General features: G+C 36.1%; 1 protein-coding gene across 1 annotated transcript in view; it reads right to left on the bottom strand.

Annotated features, from left to right (window-relative positions):
- Positions 1 to 15,616, bottom strand: part of LOC106877404 (wings apart-like protein homolog) — a 215,924-nt gene extending 200,308 nt beyond the window's left edge. The window contains exon 1 of the mRNA XM_089349203.1: positions 15,448 to 15,616. The gene's annotated coding sequence lies outside the window, so the exon portion shown is untranslated. The remainder of the gene's footprint in view (positions 1 to 15,447) is intronic.
- Positions 15,617 to 21,585: the final 5,969 nt, after the last annotated feature.

Genomic DNA, 21,585 nt, shown 5'->3' with positions numbered 1-21,585 from the left:
TCTGATGATATCTGAAAAGAAACAGCAATTTTAGCAAAACATATTAGGCAACACTAATAATAAATCAAAAAGCATAAAAATAAACAAGCTTTTGATGGTTTTATAAATATTCAAAATCATGATGCTAGGTGTTTCCATTATTTTGTCCAACCCCTGTACAACATAGTAGAAATACTGTGCACTACAACAGAACATATCACCACAAAACACATTACAGTACATATACAGCAGAATAGTAGTACTCCTACTACTGTGTAAATATGTTTCACTTCAATATTACAATACAGTAGTGAACACACAACAATACAATACTGAACATGGTATTAGGGCCAGCCCTAGGGTTGCTGGCGCCCCAGGCAAGCTGAACTTCGGCGTGTACAAGCTGACGCTCATGGAAATTTCCTTGTCTTTGACACGCCCTCCTTGGTGCCCCGGGCGGCTGCCAGAGTTACCAGTACCTTAAGCCAACCCTGCATAGGGCAATATAGTTGTGAATACTGTAGAACTGTAGTGAACATATCTGAACACAATAACCCTTTTTTTTTTTTATTAATAGCATAGCCAATACTAACTACAATAGTGAAAATACTTTTAGTATGTTAGCATGTAACCACCTCAAGTTTGAAAACAAGTTTTATGTTATTTTATTAAACGCTCAGCACCATATCAGTATGGAGACACCACGATTTCAGAAAATGTTACACAAAATAATATCTTGGTTTATGGACGTTGTCAATCATACCTTACTATAGAAGTTTCTGTTGTTTGTTTAATCTTGGTCAGATCTAATTTGAACACACCATCAATTAATGGTATTTCAGCCGTGTCCATCTTGTTGTTTACTCAGGCATGGCTTTTTGATTAAGAAGCTTGCTTCCCAATCATATGGCCTAGGATTTGGTCTCACTGTGTAGTACTTTTGGTAAGTGTCTTTGACTACAGCCCTGGGCTGACCAAAGAATTGAGAATTGGATTTGGTAGATGGAAACTGAAAGAAGCTAGTCATATATATACAGTAATACCTTACTTTACGAGCAGTCTCCAGGAACAAATTAACTCGTATAGCAAGGCATTACTGTATATGTATACATACATGTGCATGTGTATGTGTTAGTGTGTACCCTTGTCTTGACATCATGTGGTGGTTGCAAATGAGAATCGTCATACAAGTGAGCATGTCTAGCTATAGGAAATTATAGCTTACTTGGAAACAGGTGATGGTTGCAAGAGGAAGGCATCTGGACATAGAAAATTTGTCTCAACAAATTCCATCTGACCCGTACAAACATGGAAAAATGGACATATGATGATGATGACAACAATGATGATGATGTCGTGTGGGCATGTATTTGTACACAATAGCGTATTATCCAAAACTTTCCTCTATTTTTTTAAGAAGATAACATGTGATTTGATATTTCTAGCAGGTTAAGCAACCACATACAGAGTTCCTCTTTGGCTTTTTCTCACGGAGAATCACCAATGTGGGACACAGTGTGACAGTCAGGCATACTGCAATCAAAATTCTGTCTAGTCTCTTTTTATATCTACCAATCAATGGAGGATCCATTTTTGTTAAGAGGCTAAATGTAGCACTTGAGGTGCTCTGAACTAATTCTCTACAACATTCAAAATGGTAACTACATATGTAAGTCTTAGGGCAATCTAATTAAAGAAAACAAAAATCCAAGTGGTTAAAGTTAGAATGCAGAAATACAGCTAAAAATTGGAGAAATCAAGAGCAAATGAAAATCAATATAACAGTTTCATTCCAGCAGCTTGCAAAGACTTTAGGTAAAATTCCTGATAATAGTTAACTAATGCTATAATAATCTGGTTATAGGGCATAAAGAAAAATTTAAGATAGTTTTATGCAAGAAGGATCACATGATATCTAAGAATATTGACTTTGATATTGACTTGCTAAACAATGTTTTGAATTAATCATGCATTATCTCACATTTGATTATTTTTTAGAAGGGCATTGTAGAATAGGTGTGAGAGGCTGGATTTGGCTAATTTGAATATAAAACAGGTGGAACATTTGGGCCAGATGTGGCTGGCGTAAATGCTAAAGGATTAAAATTTCATGTTAGTTTATATCCAAATATGGACATACTAAAGACAAAGTTATTGCATTAAATTCTTGATTACTTTCAATCTTAATTGAACAGAAAGGGCAGTGTATTTCAATGGAAATAAGGTAAGTCTCTTCCAGTCTAAAACTGATAAAATATATATCTCTAGTCCATTAATGAAGCAGAACTATCTTAGCCCTTGAATACAATGAATCATAAAAACCTAATTTCAATACGACATAGAATAAAAGAATAGAATAGAATATTATCTCCTACCATTTCTAAAAACTTAAGAAAAACAAAAAAATTTTAAAAGAGTAAAACTGAGGTAAATCACTTTCAGCCAAAAGTCAATTATTGTCTTTAATAAGGGTAAGGGTTGTATACATATTCAAGCTTTTGCATCTATTGTTAAATTAGTATTTAGTGTTTTCTTAATCTTTTGCCCCATGGCAGAAATTCCAATGTCTGCTTGTTTCTCTCTGGCCTCTTTATTAAAAAAAAACCTTCTAATAACCTTGTTATTGTTATTTAACTCTTTAGCATTTAAGCCTCAGTTATATCGGGCCCAAATATTCTATCTGTTCTATGTTCAAACTGGCCAGATCCTGCCTCTCACACCTACCCAACAATGTAAAATTCTTAAAATAAGCAATCCATCATTGAAATCTCAAAGCTACAAGATAATGCCTGATGAATTCAAAACAAGCATCAACATCATCATCAACATTTAGCGTCCATTTTCCATGCTGGCATGGATTAGACAATTTGACTGGAACTGGTAAACCAGAGAGCTGCACCAGGCTCCAGTCTGTTTTGGCATGGTTTCTGCAACTGGATGCCCCTCCTAATGTCAACCACTCCACAGAGTGTACCGGGGATCTTTCATGTGTCACTGGGTGCCTTTTTCATGTCACAGGCATGGGTGCCTATTATATGTTACTGGCAGTGGCCATGACTACGATTTCACTAAGCTTGATGTGTATGCTCAAGCACAGCGAATCACCAAGCCTCAGTCACTTGTCATTGCCTTCGTGAGACTCAACATCCTAAGACAATGTGAATAAATAAGCATTATGCTTGACAGAGTAGTCTGAAAGCTAATGGGTTAAGCCCCAAATTAGTAGTCATCAAACAGATTCATGAACAAAAGCATTCCAATTGTGAACATCTTGTCTTTCTGTACTTATCAAAGATCACATTGTCCAATTCATCCTTTACTTTTCTTGAAATAGTAGCTTGTGGTTTGAGGGAGATTTCACTGCTATTTCTACCAAGTCAAACATAGAGGTTGCTAGGTCATCAATACTATCTGCTGCCTTATTATTATTATTATTAAATCGGCGAGCTGGCAGAATTGTTAGCATGCCAGGTGAAATGCTTAGTGGTATTTCATCTGCCACTACATTCTGAGTTCAAATTCTGCTGAGGTTGACTTTGCCTTTCATCCTTAATTAAGTACCAATGAAACGCTGGGGTCAATGTAATTGACTAGTCCCCTCCCCATAAATTTCAGACCTTGTGCCTTCAGTAGAAAGGATTATTATTATTATTATTATTACTACTACTACTCTAATCTTATATCCTGTCCTCCAGTTAGTATCACCAGCAGTTCCAACAAACCTGCAGCAATAATGAATGAGAAATTCCCTCCCAATGACAACGTTATTATCTGATGTTTCAATGAAAACTAAAACTCCAGCAAAGACTCCACTTCTCATGGATGACTTCCAATTTCATTAATTCCTCTCAGTACAAATGCCGACTTTTCCTGGAAGTCTCATATTCTTTGCATGGTTAAAATAACAATCAAGTAAATTAGGAAACATTTTAGTTGTGATTATTAGTTAACTGACAATGCACCTCCCCACTTTCCATCATACTGACCAACTTAATTATATCTCCTAACCTTATGAATTTATGGGCAAATGACCACAATATGAGTTAACCCTTTGCTATTCAAATTACTCAATCAAATATAATAGTTATTCATTCATATTGTTTTGAATTAATCCTGCAATGTCTCATAGCTTCAAGATTTCAATGATTGCTGTTTTTAGAATGACATTGTAGGATATGCGTGAAAGGCTGGATCTGGTCAGTTTGAACATAAAACAGGTAGAATAGTTTGGTTGGATATGATCAGTTTAAGTGCTAAAAACTTACACTTTGTCCTTTTTTAGGTTAAATGCACTTTGAGAAGATGCTTTAGTTTTGTCGAGAACATGACAACTTCTTTAGTGCTGGTGCCACAATACACACTTAGTAGATACACTGTAAAGATGTCAGGAAAGACATCCAGCTATTGAGACCAATAAAAATAAAAAACAAACAAGAATGAAGCATGGCCCTCAGACTTATCTAGGAGAGCAGTAGCTCCCAATAAGGATTGATGTCGAGCATGACAACCTGTCCAACCCATGCCAACATGGAAAGCAGATGCAAAATGATGATGGAATTAAATGTTAGGGGGGGGGGGGCTTTAACCCTTTAGCATTTAGATTGCTCTATCAAACATATTGGTTATTTACTCAAATCAGTTTGAATTAATCATGCATTATCTTGCAGCTTCAAGACTTCAATTATCATCATCATCATCGTTTAACGTCCGCTTTCCATGCTAGCATGGGTTGGATGATTTGACTGAGGACTGGTGAAACCGGATGGCAACACCAGGCTCCAATCTAATTTGGCAGAGTTTCTACAGCTGGATGCCCTTCCTAACGCCAACCACTCAGAGAGTGTAGTGGGTGCTTTTATGTGTCACCCGCACGAAAACGGCCACGCTCGAAATGGTGTCTTTTATGTGCCACCCGCACAAGCCAGTCCAGGGGCACTGGCAACGATCTCGCTTGAAAATCCTACAGGAGCCAGTCAGGCGGTACTGGCAACGGCCACGCTCAAAATGGTGCATCTCATGTGCCACCCGCACAAGAACCAGTCCAGGGGCACTGGCAACGATCTTACTTGGCTTGCCGGGTCTTCTCACACACAGCACATTTCCAAAGGTCTCGGTCAGTAGTCATCGCCTCGGTGAGGCCCAATGTACGAAGGTCTTGCCTCACCACCTCAGCCCAGGTCTTCCTGGGCCTACCTCTTCCACGGGTTCCCTCAACTGTTAGGGTGTGGCACTTTTTCACGCAGCTATCCTCCTCCATTCTCACCACATGTTCATACCAGCGCAATCGTCTCTCTTGCACGCCACAACTGATGCTTCTAATGTTCAGCTTTTCTCTCAAGATACTTACACTCTGACGGGTATTCACATTGACATTACACATCCAACGGAGCATACTGGCTTCATTCCTTGCGAGCTTACGTATGTCCTCAGCAGTTACAGCCCATGTTTCACTGCCATGTAGCATGGTTGTTCGTACGCATGCGTCATACAGTCTGCCTGTTACTCTGAGTGAGAGTCCCTTTGTCGCCAGCAGGGGTAAGAGCTCTCTAAACTTTGCCCAGGCTATTCTTATTCTAGCAGCTACACTTTCAGCGCACCCACCCCCACTACTAACTTGGTCGCCCAGATAGCGGAAGCTATCGACTACCTCTAGTTTTTCACCCTGGAATGAGATAGAAGTTGTTTCCTGTTTGTTTGCAGTCTTTATTGCACCTGAACATCTGCCACAAACAAAAACTAACTTGCTAGTTAACCTGCCTTTGATGTTGCTGCACCTCTTATGTGTCCATAGCTTGCACCGGGTACATCTTATAGAGTTACTACCTACTCCTTTTCTACATACTGAGCAGGGCCATCTACCTGAAGGGGTTTGTGTTTTATCTACCTTCCTACTTATTAGGATTTTGGTTTTAGCTAGGTTGACTCTAAGGCCCTTCAATTCTAGACCTTGCTTCCACACCTGAAACTTCTCCTCTAGTTCTGATAGTGACTCCGCAATTAGGGCAAGGTCATCAGCATAGAGGAGCTCCCAGGGGCAACCTGTCTTGAACTCCTCTGTGATTGCCTGGAGGACTATGGTAAATAAGAGGGGGCTGAGGACGGAACCTTGGTGGACCCCTACCTCTACCCGGAATTCATTGCTGTACTCATTTCCAACCCTCACCTTACTGGCAGCATCTCTGTACATGGCTCGCACAGCTCTCACTAACCATTCTTCTATCCCAAGTTTCCTCATTGACCCTGTCAAAGGCTTTCTCCATGTCAACGAAAGCCAGGTACAGAGGTTTATCCTTAGCTAGGTATTTCTCCTGCAACTGTCTCACTAGAAATAAGGCATCAGTAGTGCTTTTACCTGGCACAAACCCAAACTGCATCTCATCTAAATTGATTCGCTCCCTAATTAGTTGGGCTATGACCCTCTCTGTAACTTTCATAACCTGATCTAACAGCTTGATGCCTCTGTAATTATTTGTATCTAAAGCGTCAGCTTTACCTTTGTAGCAGTTGACTATGATGCTGCTACACCAGTCATTGGGTATGACTCCTTCGTGTATCACCTGGTTCGTAATACGGGTGACTAGGCTATAGCCAACACTGCCAGATATTTTGAGCATCTCTGCAGTGATTCCTGATGGGCCGGGGGCTTTCCCGGTCTTCATACTCTTAATTGCTTTATCTACCCTGGTACTATCAACTCGGATAGCTGGTCCCTCTATTGGGTCGACATACGGCAGGCTCTCTTTCTCCCATTCATTCTCTTTATTAAGCAATCTATCGTAGTGGCATCTCCAGACCTCTTTCTTTGCATCCTCATTTAGTGCAAGCGTACCATCATCCATGCGAACACAGCTCAGTTTAAACATAAAACATGTAGAATATTTGGGCCTGATATGGCCAGTTTAAAGCGATTATATAATATTTCTAACTTTATATATTGATATTATGCAGGAACAAATCAACAAGAATCTCCTGTTAGCATTCCTGTTATAATTTTGTTCAAACTTTTAAACTTAAATAGGACACTTTAATAACTGCAGTCTTGGATAGATTCAAATTGAAAGAGCTAAATAGGTAAAAGAAAAAATGTTTCCTTGTATTAAAAGTAGCTCATATGAGAGGAACTCAACTCTGCATTGCAATCCAGTTAAAACACTCACCAATTCTATAGTGCTGCTCATAGCAAATATCTACTTACGAATAAGGCAGTGAACTGGCAGAATTCTTAGTGTGTCAGGCAAAATACTTAGAAGTATTTCATCCCTCCTTACATTTTGACTTCAAATTCTGCCATGGTCAACTATGCCTTTTACCCTTTCAGGGTTGATAAAATAAATACCAGCTGAGCACTGAGGTCAATTTAATCAACTTACTCCTTCCCCTGAAATTCCTGGCCTTGTGCCATAATTTGAAACCAATATATACTTATGAATGAACTGGTCATTTAGAGATAAGTGTCTTGGACATGGACATAACACAAGGAACATGACATGAGCTGTTAATCTCAGAGGCTTATCTACTAACTCCAGTACCTTTCAAGTAGAGACTGACTCTTCAATTAAAGCAATACAAAAGACAGGTTTAATACACTGACTGCTGTGATCCCTTCAGTCTTATGATTTGACAATGCCATCTTTTATATATGAGGCTATGTATGTAGAGAGGACATCTTTATGACTTTGTTAGTATTAGTTGCAATAGACTAACTCTATCATTCATGATAGACTGGTTTTGTTAATCATGATAGTTAAACTTGCTCTATCGGTTATAATAATTAAACAAGCTTTGTCAGTTGTCAAAGTTAGACTGGTTTTGTCAATCATCATCATCATTTACTGTTAATTTTCCATGCTGGCATGGGTTGGACAGTTTGACAGGATCTGGTGAGCAACAAAGCCATGTTGAGCTCTAATGTTAGCTTTGACATGATCTCTACAGCTCTTTCTAACACCAATCACTCTACAGAGTGTACTGGGTGCTTTTTTATATGGCACCAGCACTAGTGAGGTTGCCAAGTAACTAGCAAAACAAGAAAAGAACAGGAAAAAGGGGAAAAAACAGACTCTGTCATATGATAGTTAGATTGACTGTCAGTCATTACATTTAGACTGGCTTTATCAGTCATGATTTGTTAGATTACAGTATTTTTCCTCATCATAACTAGACTATATGACAATTACATCAGCTGTCGAAGAGCCTGATGCTTAATATTAGAAGGTGTTTTCAAGAAAGGTGTACCAGTACAGTGTGAGCGTGCATGGCCTATTGGTTAGGGAATTGCACTCACAATCATCAGATTGTGGTTTCAATCCCTGGACCATGTGGTGCATTATGTTCTTGAGCAAAGCACCTCATATTGCTCTGCAATCACTTCAACACTGGATGTGTGGTACACCATGTGTTCAGGCAATGTTGATTTGATGGAGGGAGTGAGCTAATATACAATACATACATCTAACATGTGTACAGTAGATTACTCTATGACAAGCATCTCTCTCTTTGTCCACCAGTTTTACACTGACTGGACAACAAATGTGCTTCAATTCAACCAATACTGAAGACAAGTTTAAATCACTGAGTGTAGTGTTTCCTTCATACTTATGATTTGGCAATGCAATCTTTTATACATTAAGCTATGTATGTAGAGATGACATCTTTATGACTTTGTTAGTGTTAGTTGCAATAGTTAAACTAATTCTATCACTCATGATAGACTGGTTTTGTTAATCATGATAGCTAAACTGGCTCTATCAGCTATAATAATTATACAAGCTTTGGCAGTTATCAAAGTTAGAATGGCTCTGTCAATCATTGTCATCATCATCAACATTTAATGTTCATTTTCCATGCTGGCATGTGTTGGACAGGATCCAGTGAGTGGCAGAACCACATTGAGCTTCAGTAGTCAGATTTGGCATGGTTTCTTTAGTAAGTTGCCTGAGGTAGCTGGGTAGGTGACTGATACTATCTTCCTAGCTATGTTGTCCCAAACTCAACCAAATCCCACAACACCCAAGTGATTTAGATGCAGATTGAATTGCAAATGTGCAGGTAGGTGAGGACACTTCTTATGACAACACCTGAAGAAGTCACTATTATCAATTGAGATGCAATTGCTCAATTTGCATCAATGCAAAATATCTCATCTCCAAAACAGCAAAGGATCTGCAACAAGTTTCTAAAATCCTCCAACCTACCACTCTTAATCCTTTAGCATTCTGTCAAATGTAATACCTAAGTATTCACAATATTCTGAATTGATCATGCATTATCTTGTAGCATCGAGGTTTCGATGATGTGATTGTCTATTTTTACAACATTGCAGGGTAGGTGTGAGAGGCTGGATCTGGCCAGTTTGAAAATGAACCAGATAGAATATTTTGGTTGGATATGGCTGGTTTAAATCAAGATGACCCACTTACTGATAAAATTATTATATTTGCTGTCTGTTGTCTGTTTTGCTTATGAAAGCCTCAACACAGTAAACTGACTGACCAGCTAAGAATAGCAACCAAATTTCCATCAAGTCATATGCTACTATCTTAAAAAGGAAAGAAGACGATATGATCTAGTCATGAGACTATTCCTGAATATAATGACAAAACAATGAAAGAAGCTTAACTAGAACATGCACGATGTTTCAAAGTATAAAAATGTCTTTGGTTACTTGAAACCAACTGACTCTGATGTAGTACTTCCATTATCCTTAAACAGTTCACTTCAAGAGCTCTCATCTTCATCAACTATCTTGTCTCCCAACAGAGGATGCAACCATATCTATGGGAATACTTATAGCTCCCTAAACCCAACCACATTTCATCCCTTAAGGCCCATCATTTCCTCTGTCACCTGGCTTTCTCAGTTATTGTTCCTTCCTTGCCTACTCTCTCCACCAATCACCTTCTTTCTGCATCTTCTCTCCCCTCTTTGCTGCTCTCCATCATCAACTCATTGCTTACCTGCTATTACCCTCACATATTTACTGCAACCCCTGCTCTCAAGCTTTTCCTATATTTCTTTCCATTTGCTACAATTACCTCATCCTGCCCACTCACCCAGTTCAACCCTCTATATCACCTCACTTATTCTCAGCCCCCCCCCCCCAATGTCCCTTGAGGGCATGTCCTGACATATCTTTGCCATCATCTCTCTCACGATTACTCTCCAGCTCCCCCTCCTTTGTTTTCCTGCTGGGATACCCATGTATCTACGTTACAATGAGATTCCTATATCTGGCCCTTCTATGCCTTAAATTTCCCAACTGGCAAAAAAAAAAAGTCACTCACCCTCAACATTACTCCCCCCATCCCAGTTGAGGGATTTCTGTCTTGCAAGGTACTTAATGACTCTGTTGGTGCCACATAAAAAGCACCCAATATACTCTGTAAAGTGGTTGGTGTTAGAAAGGGCATTCACCTGTAGAAACCATAGAAAAACAGACAACGGAATCTGGTGTGGCTCCTTCGCCTTGTCAGCCCCTGTCAAACTATACCAGCATGAAAAATGCATGTTAAATGATGGTGACGGTAGTGTGCCATATTGGATCTAGTCAACAATCCCTTTCATTGAAGGGTGATGGAAGTGCATGTAAATAACCAACTTCTTTATTACCTTCCCAGTGTTCACCAGTACAGGTCTATCTACAGATCAGATTTCTTACATTGTGCACTTATGGAACCTTGCTTTGGAAAACTGAGGAGAAAATAATTCAGCTGTTCTTAACATCATCATAACCTTCAATTACATTGACAGTATCTTTACTTCAAGATATGGAAATCAACAAAACATTTTATTGCATTCTGCATAGAAATATCATGGCAAAGATGCTCGTCTCTCCACAATCCAAATATAAGCTCTCAAAGCTGCAACAAATGCTAGAACTCACAATTTCAGACATGATCCTTTGTGGTGATTCTACATTGTCAAAACTGCGTTACAAAAGCTAGCTCTGATTATTAGCTGAGCATCTTAAAATTCAAGTAAAACCTACCGTGTCAGCTTTGGCATGGTTTCTTTAATAAGTTGCCTGAGGTAGCTGGGTAGGTGATTGATACTATCTTCCATGGTTTGACAGAACATTGTGAGCCCAAGGACTTCCTTCTTAATGCCAACTACTTTACAGCATGTACTGGGTGCTCTATTTTTTTGTGCCACCAACACTAATGAAGTTGCAACTTTATGTTAGGTGATGAGAGGTAAAAGTTGAAGAGAAGGGAACACAGCAGAACAGGTTTCTTGCTGCAGAGGAGTTACATGGCTACTCACATTTTAGACGAGAAGATGGGAGTGGTTGAGCAGGAGTTAGAGAGCAATAAAAATATTAAGTATGCTTCATCAAGGATGGCCTGGAGCTAAATGATAACATCATCACATGTCCATTCCAGCACACACCAATCTCTTGTATACACAGGCTGACAACTTTAACCCTTAAGCATTTAAACTGGCCAAAATATTCTACATGTTTTATGTTCAAACTGGCAAGCTGTGGCCTCTCAAACCAACTCTACAATATTATTCTAAAAATTAGCAGTTACCTCATCAAAATCTCAAAGCTATGAGATAATGCAGGGTTAATTCAAAATGATGTGGATAAATAAGCATTATTTTTGACAGAATAATCTGAATGCTAAAGGGTTAATACCCAGTTGTACTCCCACCCAAGTGCCCCACCTCTATTTGCTACTTACTTTCAACCCTTTAGTGTTTAAATTACTCAGTGAAATGTAAAACCTATTTATTCATATTGTTTTGAATTAGTCATGTATTGTCTCGTAGCTTTGAGATTTCAATGATGTGATTGTCTATTTTTTAGGAAGACATTGTAGGGTAGGTGTGAGAGGCTAGACCTGGTTAGTTTGAACAGAAAACAAATAGAATATTGGGGCCAGATTAAATGTTAAAAGGTTAAAAATCCAAAAGATCATAGCCAACATGCTTCTCACCAACCTCCACAGATCTTCCATACTGAGAGCTGTCTCACAATGTACTACAGTATACTTTTTATTCATAGACTGCTATACAGTATAACCAAATGGTTAAGCTTGCTTCACAACCATGGGGTTCTGGGTTCAATCCCACTGCATAGCATCTGGAATGCCATTTAATTTTTTGTATGGCCTTAAGTTAACTCATACCATGTTAGTAAAATTGCATACCAGAAACTGCATAGAAGCCTGTTGGATGAATTGTACCTATGATTTAAAAGGTACAGTATTGACACAAACTATGCCATGCTGATTTTGTCTGAGCATTGCAAATAAGGATACAAATGTCTGTGGAATGTTCATGCACTTATACACTAATTCAGTTGAAATCAAACAACTAAATCTTCATTGCTGAAACCAACAGACATCAATTATTTTACTACACAATCATAACTTCTAGATGACAACTCACCTGGGTAACAGAAACTATCTACCACAGAACCATCTGCACAGACTCTGGGCTTTGTTGCAAGGTTGCTTCTAACTACTAAACTACTTCTACACATGACATATGAAGTCTTAGTTTCGTGAATCTACAAGAGATCTCACTACACTCTGTACACCCATTACTTGCAGTGATTAAAGAAGTATTAAGGTTCCATCTAATGGTACTGGAAATTTCTGCTATCTGTTATAACTATTTATTACTTCATTCTTTTCCATGTTGAGCTTTATACCGTTCAAATCTAGACCATTCTTTCAGATTTGGAACTTTTTCTGCAGTTCTGCAATGATAACTAGACCAGCAGTATATAAATGTTTCCAACAACAACCATCTCATTACGTCATGATGAACAAATATCAGAAATTTTCTTTCAAATTTAACAGTCAATATCACACCACTCTAGTTGAAGATCCTCTTACAAACATCATCATTATCAAATACACTTCCTATAAATGGTATGGTTATTGTAACTGGTTAGCAGAAAGAGGGAGGATGGGCTAAAGAGATACAGAACTGAAGAGAAAGGTTTGAGCAAGAACAAGTTTTTGATGAAATAGTGTTGTGGAAGTAAAACTGGAAGTATCAAATGGATTTAAGAAGAATATGAGGGCTACAATTAGCCAATCCAAAAATGCAGATATATTTAAATATCAACAGAAGATACAGAGGACACAGTTTGACAATGAGTAAGTGTTAAAATGTGATGGTTTTATGTCAGTAGTGAGTGTATTTTCTCAAGATGTGAGCAATTTTCTAATATAGTAAATAGGGTTGGAGAAGTTTCTGGTTCTGTAAAAAAAAAATCTCAGCTTTTATAATTTAGTCTTGAAATATGTTGGGTTCACAATGATAAATCAAGGAGTGTACAGAGAATGAGTTTATAATTAATAAAGCTTTCCTCAGTCCTTTATATTAAAATTTTGCTGACCTGTTCTTACATCACATTGTTGGTTTTCTATTGGTACCAATTTCTTTTCCAATCAACTTCTCATATTCCGTTGATTTAACAATTAACCACTTTTAGTCACATAGGTCCTTTCTCTTAAAAACTAGATACTTACATTAAACTTTTGTAATGACTTGACACTCAAATAACAATACTACCAAGCTCATCCAAACTTTATGGCTGATCTGCATCCGAGTACCACTTTCTAATTTATCACCTGCAGATTTCCAAAACTAGAACCAATGCAGATATAGAATATTTTGGTCTTAGTCTTCAGAGTTGATGGCTAAGGTTTGTCCCTGCCTCTGCCATACACACATCAACCATAAACAAAATTCCATGGCTCTGACAACTTTATTGAAAAAGCAATTACGGATCTATTCGGGATATCGACAGCATGTTGGACCCAAAGCCTGTATCGTAACGTAGTGCAGCAAACATTACAAGTACACACACAAATCTTATATCGTCTTACCGTTTCTCAAGAATTATTATATATATAGAAAGATGGAAATAAATGGATGTGTCCAGTTGCTGATGATTCCCTTGCTACCACCAATCCGTTACCCACAATACATACATTAATGTTCAACTACGGTAAATCATAATAAGGATGATAGAAAGATGGAGAGAATAAAGATCAGAAGAAAAATAACAAAAAAAGTTCTATAATGTAAAGAAAAAGTTTTAAAAGAGGATTCAAAGTTTACTATTTAAGATGATGGAATATAGCATGTATGTGTAATTGTGAAGTAACGTGGGTATTTGTGGAGTATGCTATGTGTATTGTAAGAGTAACGCGCGTGTGTATGTAGCTTCAGTTGACCATCACGATACACAACAAACTAGCACCATTTACTCAGTAAACAACATGCAAATTTAAAAACAGAATAAGGTAGGACCAAAAAATATGGAGATAGTTTACTTTCTCAAGTTGGACCCTAATTTAAAGATGCCACCGCGCGCCTGAGTGTTTGTGCGTGCGTGTGTGAATGAAATAGTGAATATGTGTGTGTGTGTGTTTTAACAGAACAGTGGATCCTTATGAAATCTTCCTAGTGATTAATCATTCTCGAAATAAAATCGTTACTTAGAAATAATGTGAGACAACCGTGTAATGATTGTCCCAAGACGAGCCGGAGAAAGTTATCAAATTGTTTAAAGAAACATGTTTAATTGTGGAATCTCCAGGCAGCGAGTTGCTGGAGAAATATAGATTTTTAATAACAACTTATCAATCAAAACAAAAAAGAGAAAAAATTATATTTATTGGACAAATCTTAAAGTCAAACTATTTGGAAAATACAGTCAACTACACAAACACTCAAGAATACATACATGCACACACACACATGATCAAACTATGCGTGTGTTCATGCGTGTGTGTGTGTGTTGTTAACTTGTTTACTTTCAACAGTGGAGATAGAAGAATCAATGAGAAGTTTTAACTTTGCACTTGTTTATTTGTTTAAGAAGAAGGCAAAACGCTAGAAAAGTCCTTCGGATAGAAGTGAGGTGAGATATTAAGAGAAAATCTGGCTAAAAAGAATTAAAAAAAAAACACGAGGAAACCGCACGAAGTTAAATAAAAGAGCTGTTCGAAAGAAATAGTTACGGTTAAGAAATCGTTGATTTACAACATCAATGGAGAAGCTGATTACTGGAGAAGTGGTGAATAGGATGGATAACTTCAAAGTGTGATATGGATGAATTGTCAGAAGAGATAGGACAGTAAAGAGTGTTTTGTTGGTAGAGACAACAAAAAATATAGAACAGTCTGGTTCCCAGTCGATTGTTTCCAAAATACTCAAGAAATGACAAAGAAAATGAATGAAAATAATTCTTACATTCCTAAATTTTGTTTTCCTCAAATCTAGAATGACATCAGAAGAATCTGTCTGTGGTGATAATTAGATGGGAAATCGAAATTCTTTCGGGACGGAGATTTCTGTCTTTCTTCTTAGTTTTACTAAACAATGTTTACACCTTGCTGTGTGGTTTAGTTGACTGATTGACGACACTTCAGACAACGATCAGTACAGAAAGAAAGTACATTTGAAAAAGAATACGTATGAGAATATGATGGTAGTACTTACTTGGAGAACAGAAGAGGTGTTTGGAAGAAAGCCACACTAAGTTGGACAGATTCTATAACAACTTCACGTAAAGCGCCATTTTTCGTCAAAGTGAACTTAGAAAATATTGAAACTTACGCATGCGTACAGCCATCGTTTCAAACAAAGCTATGTTGTTATTTTTAGCTTTAGTTTAGTACAAATTCAGGGGCAATAACCTTGAAAGATAGACTGAAATTGTGTCATGGATTGGCCTCCCTTACAACTCCCACTTTAACTTACAAATTTATCTAAAAAGAAATGGATGAGGTTACTTACCACAACATCAGAACATATTCCAAACACTATAGAAGTCAATATATAGAACCTTTAGTCGAAAAATATATATAAGGTAAGAATATGTCTGAAATTTAAACGAATTAAGTGATTCAGTCACTTGAAATATATTTTTATTTTTGTGAGGACGAAGTAAGTCAACCCTTGAAAAATCCCCGTCATTAAATATTTATTAGCCAATGTTGGCTGGTTAATTAATATATCATTCTTGGAGATAATTATTGCAGTAAAGCAAGCAAACAAGAAATTTCAGCTTGAAAAAGTCCTTGGAAAGAAAATGCTACAAACGTCTGAGAACTTATTTGGCAGGGAACAAGATAGCTGAATTGTCAGAAGAAATAGGAGAGAAGAATGTTTTGTTCGTAGAAACAACAAAAACTGTTGTTTCCTCGTGTTTTTCTAACAAGACTTGCTCTTAAAATCTCTCCTAATTTCAATCACAAAATATTTAATTGATAAAAGAGGGAACGATATTACAGATATATAATTGGGTTACACGATTTCACTTTTAGGGAGAGCAATTTCTGATAGCAGCTCTTAGTGGATGATTTCCCTCACGGATCTTTCATAGAATATTTTAGTAATAAGGGAAGGGAAAATATTAAAGATATATTAGAGATTTTATGATTTATTAATTTGTGGCAAAACTAAACTTCGTTTCCCTTATTAGTATAAAAAAGACTACCTAAATGTTGTAAATTTGAAATCAATTGGAGCGAAATTGAAGTTGAAGAGTAAAAGCCAAACAAAAAAGATTGGAGAGTTTCCCAATTTTGATTTTACAAAACGGTTCATAGTTAATGAAATGCTTGTCTTCAAAGATGAAACTGAATCTTCTCAACGAAAATCTGTACGTAGACTATGGTAGATAAACGCTGCAACTGAAATAGCTGTCATTAATTTTGTTTTGTCTATCAAACACTGTTTGGTTATTTATTAGTGTTAACTGTTACTAGAGTGTTAAAACTATTACTGCAAAATAATTTTAGTTTCGGAGGTACACTTGTCAGGCAAGTAATTTCATTTGGGGATCGTGTATCGAAACAAAAGTATTGCAGCGTGGAAATCGCATTCTAGCCATTCGAAAACACGCAGACTGCTAACTTCACTTAAAGTTTGTTATGCATCAAAATTTCCAGCGTCCTGATGGTCACTGATATGATTTCACTGCACATGATGCAATGAAATAATGTTAGAGAACAGATTACAGTTCGTGCGTCGAAAATTTTTATATGTAACAATAAACATTAAGTGAAGTTAGCTGTCTTGGTGTGTTTTGAACGGCTAAGATGTGTCTTCCATGCTGCAAACCGTATATATTTATGTTCTCTGCAGCTTAGATAAATTCGTGAAATACAAACACTTGAAATACACGAGTGTCTTTTCCTATCAACTGTTAAAAACAAATTATCAAACTACATACATTAACCATATATAAATTGTAATTCATGATAATGTTATCCTTGTCTAAGTAGGCAACTTTGCTTTAACTGTTTATGCTACTGTTTTCTTGAGATGATCCTACACATTTTATTTATTTTTTGCAAATAAAAAATTGCTAGAGTTGTTCCCCTTTACCTAATCTCTAGGTTTCATAGCTTCGCCATGCAGAGATTCATTACAAGCTAACAAAAAGCCTTCTTGTTTACAACGTTGAATTCTATTTACAAGGGACCATTTTACAGCAAAGTGGTGTGTGGTCATAGAGAGTTATTGCTGTTGAATAACACCCAAGACAATATAAAGTTTCATCCAGGGTCGGACTGACACTTGATCAATTCAGGTAACTCATGTTTAATTTTGCATATTTATTAAAATAGTCATTAAAAATAACCAGTTCTTGGCATCCTAATCTCATCAATTGAATAAATTCGTGGATTATAGAACACAATACAATTTCTTAGAGAATATTTTTATTCTTCACTGAAAGAGAAAACTTGGTCATTTTTATTTTTCTTACATGTGTGAAAACAAAATACATGTGAAATGACTACTAACATGGGAGATACAAGTTTGCATTAGTCCCATTAGCAATTTAAATTATTTTACACAAGTAATTAAACATCTAAAATGGTTTATTGTTAATAAAGTTACCATTTTTCTGACTATCAAGGCTCATTTTTAAAGTTCATTTTGACCATCATCAAGTTTCATATTCATGAAACAGTACCATATTAGATTCAAACTCAAAAACTCCTATTCTTGGGTAGTAATGCTCTTATCCAGTGTCAGTAATGCTAGTACATTTAATGACACATTTTTAGGCTATTTAAATTCATTTTTCTAGTAAAGACAGTCATATCTGAAGCTGATGAGAGGACTAAACTAACTGGGTTTTAGCAAAAATAAAAACGGCTTCTTTGATTTTTGTAAGCTTACAATACAATCCTCTATCAATTACATTCTATTGTGGTATAATATTTCCATTTATCATACTATATATGTTTTCATTAAGTCTTTTTAATCTTCCTCTATTCTGAGCCTCCAGTTTTTCTTTTGCATAACCTAAAATGTAACTTTAAATTATTAAAATGTAATAGTAAGTGTACTTAAGGTGACAAGTTGACAGAATTGGGCAAAATGTTTCACCATATTTCGTCCATCTTTATGTTGAGTTCAAATTTCACCAAGGTTGACTTTGCTTTTCATCCTTTTGGAGTCAATAAAATAAGTGCCATTTTAGCACAGGGGTGATATAATTGACTTACCCACTTCCCCGAAATTGCTAGCCTAGTACCAAAATTTGAAACCAATATTAAGTGTACTTTAGTGGTATAGTAGATAAGTATTAATACCCTTAATTTAGAAATAAAAGTTTCCTAATTAAAATCTCATCTGGTACTATGCACATATCCAGGTTTAAAACACCTTGATGATGATTGGATCTGGTCTTCAATTGAAATGTTGTGTAGGTGTAAAAATTAGATATTAAAACAAATGTTTCATCACTAAAAATTTTGTTAACAGTATGAAAGTAGTCTCGTATTTTTTACTATTAGATTACTCTATCAAATGTAATGCTTATTGATTCTGCATTATCATGTAACTTCAAGATTTCAAAGATGTGATTATTTAGTTTTAGAATAACAATGTTGAGTACATGTGGGAAGCCAGGTCCAGTCAATTTGAAAACAAAATTAGATAGAATATTTGGGACAGATGTGGCCAATTTAAATGTCAAAGGCTTCAATATAATTTTATTTAATCTGCTTCTCATGATCAAAGCTCTTATAAGAGCATCCTAGACGAGTAAGATCAACATGTGTAGCTGATGATAAACTTGAGCATCAACAAATCAGGAGAAATGTGAGTGGTCAAAATGTTTGCAACAAAACAAATTCTGTTAAAAACATCCAAAGATTAGGTGGTTGTGGATGCTAAACTAAGCTTAAATCAATCCTCAACTTGAGTATTATGTTTTGCTAAATCAAATTTATTTCACTCATTATAAGATCAACTCATACAATACAATGCTACATCTGTAGATGGTTCTTCGTAATAGTGGTTGCTTATTTAGGTACAAAGCCAGTAATTTTGATAGCAGGGTTAGTTGATACCATCAATCCCACTTACGATACTTTAGTTTGTTGCCCACTCCTCAAAGGGATGAAAGGCAAAATTGACTTTGGCAGGATTTGAACTCAGAATGTAAAGAGCCAGAAAATATGCCCCAAAGCATATTTGTGATACAAACAATTCTGAAAGCTTAACATCTTCATGGTTCTTTAAAATGTACTCTCTTTGTGTCAAGAATTTTCCCTGAAAAATGGAGCCATTGTGAACATTAGATCTTTCCCACTGTATGTGAGTGGAGGCCTCTGTTAATAATTGAGTCAAATACTTGGAATTAGGTGTCCTTGCAATTCAATTTCAGGATTGATAAAAATCTGAAAATTGTTTATAACAGTTTACGTTATAAAGTTGTTGTAATGAAATTGGAGCTTTAAATCCATTTCAGAACATACAAATTCCTCACAATTTACACACATCAATGGCATTCATATGTTTCAGCAAGACATGATCACCTTCCTCTACTATTGTACAGCTTATGATGTATTTAAAATAAAGTTTGAATCAATCTTAACAATTTTGTCCAATAAACCGCATTAAAAACAGGGGGAAATAACTCTGGCAGACTAAAAACACAATTTCTTCTGATGAATGTATTATCCAAAGGCAACCGAACCTGTGAATAGCAAAAAGAACGGTTGAAAACTAGTACATTTTCATAAATAATATTATTTGAGAAAATGATAAGTGTCTTTTAATTAAATGAAGGTTATTTGTTTAAAAGTGAAGCTCAAAACGCAAGCAAGGCCTTTTCACACCAGCACAGTAACACTTAAGTTAAATTAAATTCATTCTAAGACCAATTCATATGACAATATTAAAATTTCCTAATCTATCATATCCATACCAATATGGAGGGAAAGAAATAAGCATATAATATGTAAAAATTGATCTAAAAATGTGTTTTTTTTTAATGTTTAAGATTCACAGAAAAAAAGCATCTAATTCTACATCAGGTATAATCAAGACATTTCAGCGATCATCCCTGACTTTATTGAATGCCTGAAATAATGTGACCCTAGATGCACACTGTGTTCTAAACTCTTAAAGCAATATGGTGAAATTTGAGAGATATTCAGTTACTATTTCAAGCAGGTCAAGCTCCTGTTAAGAGGGATACTCAAAAGTTGTTTTTTTTTAAATGTTTATTACCTGAAGTTTATTAACATCGTTAATGATGAAACATTTCAAAATTTACATTTCCTGGTTTACATTGGTTAAATCTTTGTCTATCATCAAGTGCAGTGCAGCTAGATGTGTATATAGCACAAGACAAAAATTTGAACAAGGAATCCTTATTTCTAAATTAAGGATAACATTGCTCTTATCCACTAACACTTGTATATCTTTAAAAAGATTAAGAATATAATTATTACTTGTGGGACCTGTGAATATTTCATGGAATTAATGGTAAATATATTGGGTTATTTCTGAAAACCTGAAAGCATAGCCTGTGTTGTGTCTGTATCGAAAGATAGTTGCTCATCTGCTAATCAGTGAAAAGTGAAGGAAATTAGAACATGATGATAACCTAATGCACCTTATATACTTTAAGGACAATTTTATAGACTTAATATACAGCTCTCCATCACCCTTCACTCTGTTTCTCTCTACTTTTTCTGTCGCTCTTTGCCTTTCCCTTCAACTAATCACATAAAAGTGTTACTGATGGGCTAAGTAATGCAGAAAAAAAACTTAGTAAAAAAATAAGTTACACATTTCACTCACCACTACCTCTCCCTCCCCCTTCAACTATTCATGTGGAAGCATTGTGGATGAGTTAAGTAATGGAGAAACAAGCAGAATTATGATATTTAACAAAAAAGAAAAGATTCAGAGAAAATAGCAGTTAAGAATTACAAAATGAATATTATTATTATTATTATAAGGGGTAAGCTGGCAGAAATGTTACAGCATTGGACAAAGTACCATGTGGTATTTTTTCCTACTCATTAAGTTCTGTGTTCAAATTCTGCTGACAACTTCGGCTTTCATCTTTCAGGGTCAATAAAATAAATACCAACTGAGAACAAGGGGTGAGGTAATTGGCTTAATCTCCTAAAATCTGCCAGCCCCATACCAAAATTTGAAATCTTTATTATCACTATGTAGTTTATTTTCCTACAGATATCAGTCAGATTTACAAAATTCTCTAGGGGCACAAATCTGAAGGGAGGGAAGAATAATTGATCATATCAATTGCAAAACATGACAGATATATATTTTATAGACCTATAGAAAGTTGCAGAAAGT

This window comes from Octopus bimaculoides, chromosome 3, assembly GCF_046866305.1.
Source record: "Octopus bimaculoides isolate indiv1 chromosome 3, ASM4686630v1, whole genome shotgun sequence".
Classification (NCBI taxonomy): Eukaryota; Metazoa; Mollusca; class Cephalopoda; order Octopoda; family Octopodidae; genus Octopus; species Octopus bimaculoides.
The sequence above is the reverse complement of the archived record's forward strand: the minus strand, read 5'-3'. Positions and strand labels throughout refer to the sequence as shown.